Below are 9,406 nucleotides of genomic sequence, written 5' to 3'. Positions count from 1 at the left end.
TGTGGCCATGTAAACAAGATGCATCCACCTACTAGATTGGTAAATTATTATGGTTCCTATAGCTGATAGAACATGTGTGTTTTGTCTAGACATTTTTGAAACGAGCGAAACACTTCAAAACGACAAAAAATCAAGTAAGATGGTCACTTGTGAGGCTTGAGGGCTTGGGAATCCACTACTGAAAGTTGTCTAGCAACATTTCCCAAAATAAGGGTCACTGGCAAAGATATCTTGCTAGTTGTGTTGGGCGTGATTGTGCACAGAATATGCCCTAGACATAGAGGAGAATAACGTTCAAGATTGCAAGTTTACTCACTGGTGGCTAGAGATGACGAGGTTAAACACTTGATATCCAACAAATTTAGAACTCAATGTAGTATTTGATCTCTACCACAACAGCATTACGTCCTATGAGCAGTTGGGTCATTGTTGTGCTGACCTTAATTTGGTTGAATAGGATGACATGGTCAAGCATGAGAAGAGACATAGGTATTCATTTTCTTCAGGCTTAATGAAAAAGGGTAAGACCTTGGCCAATTCACCTCAAAAGATCTTGAATAAACATTTCTTGTTACAGTCTCATTGGTGGAATGCCCTTGTTTGGATTGTTGAATCAGAGTAAGGTAAAACCATTCAAGAGCCGTTTATTCAAATCAATACTGTAAAGTGTCATGTAAGAATGATTGTACAATTTTCAGTACAATCTTGTAGGAGCAGAGCCCTCTACATAAGCCCAAACTTGAGAAGATGATTGTTTTATTAAAAAATGGCCAGTTCAATAAGTTGCTCCAAAAGGAAGAGCACACTTCTGACATCATGGTTGAAAAGTTAGTGCCATTGAAGTTTAGACACAGTTAAGATGATAAGTAGGAAGCTCCAAAGCTTGATTCATGTAACCGTTGCACACCTTGCAGAGGTTGCACTCATCAGGTAAATACAAATAAATTAAAAATTAAGAGGTATCCCGCAAGAGCTTTCTCATCTTCTCAAGTGAGACAAAGAGGACAACGGTGAATGGGCCCTGCCTGCACATGGTGGGGATGAGGCCCTTGTATAGAGCAAGGGGCCCTTCACTGCGGATAGTCTTCATAGCACAATCAAGTGGACCAGAGTAGGGCGGAACGCCATTGGGCCTCACTTGCATGTTCATGAGTCGTGTCTTGACTACATCAACAGGGTTTGAGGTCACAGAGGCAGCAATGCCAGCAACAGAGCTTGCAATTACATGGAGAAGAAGCCCATCATGGAGCCAGTGATGGTGTAATATATCTTCTTTGACATGGTCATATGTGGCTAGTTGCGATGCAGTAACAAGCATTGCACGCACAATAGTGGGGGAAGATCCCCTCCATAGGGCACCAAGCCCTTCATCTCTTGTTGTGCGAAGGATGGCATCTGCAACACTCTTGTAATGTCTCCTTGTCTCTACTGGTAATCTTCCATCTGCTTGCATCCTCACCATGGCCATATCTGCTGGGTTACCAACAGCAGCACCCGTTCCACCTGCAATGAGCCCTGCCAATATCTTCTTGCGCAGGGGCAGCCTATTACCCTCTTGCCATTTCGTCTTCATGATTTCATAAAGACCCATTCTGGTTGTTGAATATGTTGCTTGTCGCAAAAGCGTTGCAGACACACCGGAGAACAACCCGAAAACCCCTTCTTGCTGTACAATGCGGGCTCCCATGGCAAAAGGGCCAAGGCGGGCGGGCATCTTGAACTTCTCAGAGGCTGCATGTGCGCTTGGTTTCATGCCAGCGGGTACTTCCCCTTCTCCTTGCAGCTGCATTCGCACCTTGATGAGATCCAGCGGGTGTGTGCTGCAGCCAGCCACAATAGAGGCTGCTCCGCCTTCAACGAAAGCTTTCCAACCCATTGTCGTATGTGGGCGTGCACACACACACACACACACACACACACACCCTCTTACTAGGTGACTTGATGCAGGCCTGCAGAGCAGATCTGTGGCGTCCTAAGAGTTACGGCTACCTTGTTTGCGTAAGAGTCGTGAGAGATCATATGCTTTGTGTAGCAACGGCAAAGAGACTACTGTGTAGAGTGTGTGCGACGGACGAGGCAACGTCTCAATTAGGGCACCGAAATTAGCTTTTTGGTAAAAAGCATCTCTCTCTCTCTCTCTCCCTCTCTCTCTCTCTCTCTCTGTTTCCGGGTCCCTGCTACTCAGCCTGCTAGGAAAAAAGGACGATTTTGGCAGGTAGCTGAAGGAGGCATGAACGACCGGTATCCCCCCCCCGGGGGACTACGTGGCACGGGCATGGGAGGGTGGGATCTACGGCTGGGGGATTGTGGGCCGTAGATCTGGAATGCGGGTACCTCAGATTATTTTTTTCAAGGTACCCAAGTTTTGAAAGTACCCTAGATTACTTTCGGCACCGCCACCGGGATCTACGGCCCACAATCCCCCGGCCGAATATCCAACCCTCCCATGCCCGTGCCACTTAGTCTTGAGACCCCCCCCCCCCCCCCCCCCCCCCCCCTCTTTCATCACGTTGAGAGCGGTTCAAGAGCCATTCACATGGTAGCAGAGAGGGTTACATGCGGAAATGATTGCAGAATCTTGGAACTCGTTCAGAGCGGTCCAAGAGCCGTTCACATAGCGGGGAGAGGGTTGTATCGCAAAATCTAGTAACTTGCTTGTGCGCTTTGAAACCAACACCAATAGTACTCAATGGCTAAAACAATCGAGCACTGCCTATGTATGTGTGCATCAATATGGGGCATTCATACCTAAACGGAGGCCAAACATAGAGGGTGCATGTGGACACACTCTCTCTCTCTCTCTCTCTCTCTCTCTTTGAGTTCAAGACTCATTCTCTAGATCTATGAGGTGTTGGGATCGTTCTTACAAGGAAACTCCTCTTCTTCGTTTTCTTCCATGGTGTATGAAAAATGATGGCTTTATCCTTAGCCTTCACTTTTTCGACGAAGTGCTCTCTCTCTCTCTCAAAACCCTCACCTCCATGCCATGCGTTGTATTTGGTATACCATTGTTCTCTTGGTAATCTCTCGTTGGGTCCAGTTTCCCTCTTGGTATCGTGGAGGATCTCTCTCTCTCTTCTTCCTTGAGGAACATTGTATACTCCTTTTCACTTTTTCGCTTTCTAAAACAATCTTTAGTGAAGAAGACAGTTAGGCATACATTTGACTTTTGCATGGGAAGCATTGATTTCATTGTTGATAAAAGGGTCTTTTTATTTTCAGAGTGTCATATGTGTCCTTTCATTTTTAATTTTTTATAGAGGTACAACTAAAATTTGAAAGATGATCTTGGGTATCGAACCTAGGTCTTTTCATTTTTTGGGGCTTCCACCATGTTGGGGTTAACTAAATTTACCAAAATTGTAATATCGTTCTCTAGAAAGGTTTCTATTGGTGGTTGAAGATACTTAGAAAACATTCTAAGAAAAATCATTGGAACTTGAAAGGATTGAAAGCGCTACTTTATTCTTTCACAATATGAAAGTGAAGACATGATAAGACCAATATGTTATAGTGTTATCTCTGGATGGATTCTCACCTCTTCAAAAGTATACATTTTCCTTTTCCTAGCTTTATAGAATTTCTGCCAATAAAGTATTGAAGGATTGGATAAAATAAATTGCATAAAATTGCTTTAAGCTTTTCATATTTTGTTACAAACAAGGTTATATTGCTACAATAAACTATAATATTATGAAATGAATATTTCAATTTCATGATACAAAGCCACTTCAATGAATGCACATGTTTTAATATGTATCTTTCTATACTATACTATATATAATGGAGCTTAAAATTGTCAAGGAAGGAGAGGGCATCCATATGTCATATATGGGATGACTTCAAAGAAAGCCTTACAAAGGTTCTACATTGAAGGAAATGAGAAGACTTTTGGCAATGGAAAGTGAAAAAGCTTTCTACTTTACCTAAAGTAAATGTATCAGTTTAAGTGCACATAACAAAAAAAAGGATAATTTTGGTGGAGATCTTTTCATTTAACAAAAGTTTACTTTTTGAAGGTATATTTGGCGCTCTCTTGTCAAGAGGAAGTTTTTGAGATCGATATTGATATATATATTTTTAAATTATGTAAGTTCATATTTCAAAATTTAAAAAATATATAAAGACACTTTTATACCCTATGTTGAAGTGCTTGAAAAGTTGTTAAACATTAAGCACCTATGTTGTTGTTCCTCCTCCCACAATTTGTGAGTTCGTGTAGTACCTGCATGCACATGACATACACACTAAGAAAAACTCAAATATTGAGTACGTTTTTATGAAGAGAGGGGGCTTGCATGCTTACGACAAAGCTCGGACATCCATGGTCTGGCTCTAGATGCAGCTCAAGTATGTCACTAGAGAGAGAGAGAGAGAGAGAGAGAGAGAGAGAGAGAGCACATATGTTTGAGTGAATCACCTTTCGGGATGGTAGATGGGCCATGGTTGGTGCAGGTTGCGTATGTGTGTGTGTCAAAGAGAAACAGAGAGATTAGAGAAACACCGATCAATGAGAAGAGAGTAGAGAGAGATTTTGTTTGTGTGTGTGTGTGTGTGTGTGTGTGTGAGAGAGAGAGAGAGAGAGAGAGAGAGAGAGAGAGAGAGAGAGAGAGAGAGAGAGAGCACATATGCTTGAGTGAATCACCTTTCGGGATGGTAGATGGGCCATGGTTGGTGCAGGTTGCGTATGTGTGTGTGTGAAAGAGAAACAGAGAGATTAGAGAAACACCGATCAATGAGAAGAGAGTAGAGAGAGATTTTGTGTGTGTGTGTGTGTGTGTGTGTGTGTGTGTGAGAGAGAGAGAGAGAGAGAGAGAGAGAGAGAGAGACATTGATCAATGAAAGGAAGATAGGGGGGGAGAGAAAGAGAGATCAAAGAGAGGTTGATTTTTTGAAAAGTGTTCATGTCAAACTATTCTCAATTTTTGATAAAAGATGATAATTGAGGCTTTTTTTGCAATGAAATAGTGGGTCGACTACATTCACACGTAGATATAAAAAGTGGGAAAGAGAGAGAAGAAAAAGACAAGGTCTACCTTCAATGAATCTTGAACACTAGATCTTTTTTGTAGAAGTGAATTTTGATCACCATTCTACTACATCTGGGTAAAAAATGTGACTTTTAACACACACACTGTCATAAAATCTTATATCTAACCAACCCAAATGATTTTCTCATATTCAACTGATCATTTAATGTGGGACAATAAACGGGAACAAGGGGTTAGAATATAGACACATGCTTACGGATCTATCTCAACACGGGGCCAATAAACGAGAATAAGGGTTAGAATATAGATATGTGCTTGAGGATCTATCTTAATACGGGGCCAATGGTAAAGGGGTCCAAATGAGAGATGGTCTGTCAAAGAGCAAGACTAACTAATGGAGCTTAAAAGACATTAGGGTTAGTTGCATTAAAGACCTCCAATGGTTAGTGTTAAAAGTCCTTTGACCTAGGCAAGGCTGGGCTAAGCTTGAGGTGGGAACCCAACCTAAGCTTGGGGTACTTGTCGTGATTTATGACTAAGGTGCTTGAGGTGCTTGTCGTGCTTGATGACTAAGGTGCTTGAGGTGCTTGTCATGCTTGATGACTAAGGTACTTGAGGTGCTTGAGAAGCTTCCCATGCGTGGGGGGTAAGGTGCTCGACTAAAAAGGAGACCCTACAAAGGAGGGGGAAAGTCCCAAAGTTAGGGGAATCTTTGACTTAACCTCCCACTCACCCAAAGGGCACCCCTTTTCTCAAGGGGCACATGGGACACATGTCAGACTCTCCCTATGCTTAGCCACATGGTGTGTTCGAATGCTATTGGTTGGGCTAAAGAGGGGTCCAATGAGTTTCTAGTTCCATCCAACAAATATCTAGATATTTTCAAGCTCTCTCTCTCTAAGGACACTTGTCCAAAGACTACCCATGTACTTGAAATGCATGCTGCATGTGATTGGCTAGGGGGAGAGGGGTCCAATGAGCTTGAGACATGAAAAAAGGGTAGAACTCGCCCCAAGCAAGCAAGGGGTGTGCTTGGGGGGTACACACACACACACACACACACACACACACACACTTATTTTGTGGATTCATTCTCACTTGGTGAAAGTAGAGGAACTCCACCTCCTTCTCCAAGCTTGTGAGAAGTGAGAGCCTACACCAACACTCTTGACTATGGAATGCAAATCCAACCAAGAGCCATGCTTCAATGCTTAAGTTTGTCATCTTCTCCATCTTCATTACTATGCTATTATGTATGCTAGCAGGAAGAGTGATGATAAGTGAGGAACTATTTCTTTCTTCTATGGAATGTTTCTTCTTCCTCTTCCCTACCCTCATTCCCCGCTAGCTCTCTCCACCTTCGAAGGTGTTTGAGGCCTTGGGATTGAGGCTTGGGATAGTTAATGCTTTCTACAAAGTTTATGTTATGCTTGTGATGCATGAAGCTTTCCATCTTCATTACATCACCTAGGTCACAAGGAACACAAAGATTGTATTGTATCAAGTCTCTCTTGACGGGAGAAACTATAATACAAATGCCTATAAGAGGGGGGACCGGCTCCGTATGAATCTGGTCCTCAACTGTTGTCATGTTCTCTAAAATCTCTCTCTTGCAAAAGTATTGTTCATGCCAAGTTAACTAAGTACCATGTTTATGTTGCTACCATCAATTAAGTTCACCCGCTATGCTCACAAAGTAATCTCACAAAAGTGCTTTATCTAATTTTCTAATTCTGCTACTCTTAAAGTTCATAGGCCATTTTCATTACATTGGTATTAGAGCATTTGGTTTCTCTTTTCTTGCTTAAGATGAGAGGTCCTTAAGTAGCCTATTAATGGTTGATTTTGTTAATTATATTAGGGTAAGTGGGACTGGGATTGTGGGACGCGTGTCTAACCTCACTGTCCTATTTTATTGCAGTATTAGCGAGAACCACAATTAAATTGTCAATCCATGGGACAAAGCTGACTCGACTAGTGCATAGAGGCTACAAGAGGTTGTCAATCTTTCAGAAAACAAATAACAACTCGCATCTAACTCAACCTACACTCAAGTGACTGAAATCACCAAAAGCCAATCGCTCATCAACAAACAAATCACATCCGTTACAGCATCAAATGACATCCAAACGTAACGAAACTTCTAGTACAAGTTTATAAGACCTGAGCACACATGCTTATGGTCTCAAACCACACTTTAGGTCTCAAGTGCCAAAATCACGATTATTAATAGCAGTAGACTTTTGACCTAGTCGTTTTCAACCCAGAATGCATCTAAATGCTTAGCAATGATGTCCCAATACCCCACCTATGCTTAGTTTTTGATTTTGAAGTGTAAATTCCTATTTATGATGAAATTAGGCCGCGGATCGGCGACGCCAAAAGCTACAAAATACTGTGTTGTGTTTACGTCAATGCGTAGAGCTCTTACCTGCGATTGCAATGCAACAAACACGACTGCAATGTGACAACCGGGGAGGAAGTAGGAAGTGCGAGAAGAAGAGAAGTGAGCGCCATTAGCTCAAGCTGTGTATTTCATTGTCCAAAAACTTACAAATAACTTACAAAAATTGGCTTTTATACCTTAGCCAAGGTTTTTGGTGGTTAAACTAATAATATGGGAGCTCTACCAAAGATGGGTAATGACAGGTTGATACAATCTGGAAGCTTGTAGCTCCGGCTCATCAATTACAAGGTTTATCTGAAAAATAGGAGTTGTAATATTCCCGATTTATCAAAATAATAAGTGTTTTTACTATGAGAACTTCAAAAAATGGTATGCGTGGTATCTGTGTAAGCTTGCTGCTAACATTCCCCCCTCCTCGCTTGTATCGTCCATTGACACAACTTTATGGGCTGAAGTAGTCTTCAGGTTGACAGTTGGCGAGGCGGTCTTTAAGCGCATTTAGTGCCTTTTGGTATCTGATCTTCCTTTCTTTATCTGACTCTTGTAAGAACTGCATAGTGACTCTATTTTTCAGTTCCACTGTTAAGTAGCCTACAAATCTTGATGTCAGGTTGCTAATCATTGGCCCAAATATTTTCGTTCGCCAAGTAAAAAACCCTGTGTCAAACGCTTCCTCGAACGCCAGCATATTGTGAGAAGGTAAGAACATACACCTGACGTAGAATCTATAGAGAACTTCTTCGAAAGGTTGGCCACTGAGATCATAGCACAACCCTTCGTTACCCTTGAGGAATGACATCCAAGGGACGCCTGCTTGCTCTGGCTCATTGAACACTTCGATGCAGGTGAGCAGCATTCGGCAGATTTTATATATCATAGCACATGACAAATCTGGTAGACTTTAAAAAAAATGACATGGCGTCCTTTAGGGTTTTCACCATGTATTCTTCAGTCGGCTGTCCCTTTTCTGGAGCAGGCAATTTGGGGTAATTCAGGCAAGTTGGCCGCTTCTCTAGTAGTGTGCATGTGCTATCCACGTCCTTACTCTTGATAGAGGACAAAAGGTAGGATCCTTTTGCAGAGCCGCATGTGCTCTTGTGAACAGAATCAAGTACCTTGGATTCTTGTTCAACCACCTCAGCCTCCACTTTGGGTGGTCTTGATCTGTGCCCTCGACTTTCATATCGGTGTAAAGCCTTTCTTTCACTTGTAGTAGCTCCACTTTAATCAGAGGGTAGGGCAGGGATTGTTGGTCCCATTGCGCATTTATTTGATTGGGAGTGAGTTGTGTGACATTGACGGAATGAAGTACTCTCAGCTCCCAATCCATTGCTGCCTTCCACTGCTCATCTACCTCTTGTGTAATTTTTTCCTTCAGTGCATCTTCTTCAGCCTTTGAGAGCTGGACCATGGGTACTGTATCTGCTTCGGTAATGGGTATTTGAAAGTCCTCCTCGCCACTTAACTCAACTGTTGACTGTGTCTACATGTCAGCGATCCATGTCAGCGAATGAGACTGAGGGGATTTCTATTTGAGGTTGCTATGAAGTGCCTGCCTCTTCTTATGTTTCCGGCATGCCCTCTCTCAATAGCTGGTTGACTCTTTTGAGTTGAACTATTTCCTTCAGCAACTCGTCTTCTCTTTGGACCCGCATTAAAGCCGGGTCTCTGCGCTGAGACAGCTTCAACTTTAGCTCCAACTCAAGGTCTTTGTTTTTCTTCTCTATTGCCTTGTAGACCTCGTCTGTGCCTTTGATCGAGGCGACGGCTGGATTCTCTCATATTTGTCGCAAGAATATTGCCTGATCATTGATTCGTTGTTCTGAGTACGCATTTGCAACATCTAACTGTACCTGAATCTTGTGAACTGAGAGGGTTGTAGTTAGAAGTTCATTTGTAACTTCTGTCAGTTGCTCATCCTTTGCTTTGCATGCATTTGACAATTTTGTAAGCAATTTCCCCAGTTCCTCCATTTCTTTCCGCTGCTTATCCCTCGCGAGCTGATGTT

General features: G+C 42.5%; 1 pseudogene; it reads right to left on the bottom strand.

The window, feature by feature from the left end:
- Nucleotides 1-739: 739 nt before the first annotated feature.
- LOC147431114 (mitochondrial uncoupling protein 5 pseudogene) lies at nucleotides 740-2,095 on the bottom strand (annotated as a pseudogene).
- Nucleotides 2,096-9,406: the final 7,311 nt, after the last annotated feature.

This window comes from Adiantum capillus-veneris, chromosome 21 (assembly GCF_014529385.1).
Source record: "Adiantum capillus-veneris isolate H3 chromosome 21, ASM1452938v2, whole genome shotgun sequence".
NCBI classification, from domain to species: domain Eukaryota; kingdom Viridiplantae; phylum Streptophyta; class Polypodiopsida; order Polypodiales; family Pteridaceae; genus Adiantum; species Adiantum capillus-veneris.
The sequence above is the reverse complement of the archived record's forward strand: the minus strand, read 5'-3'. Positions and strand labels throughout refer to the sequence as shown.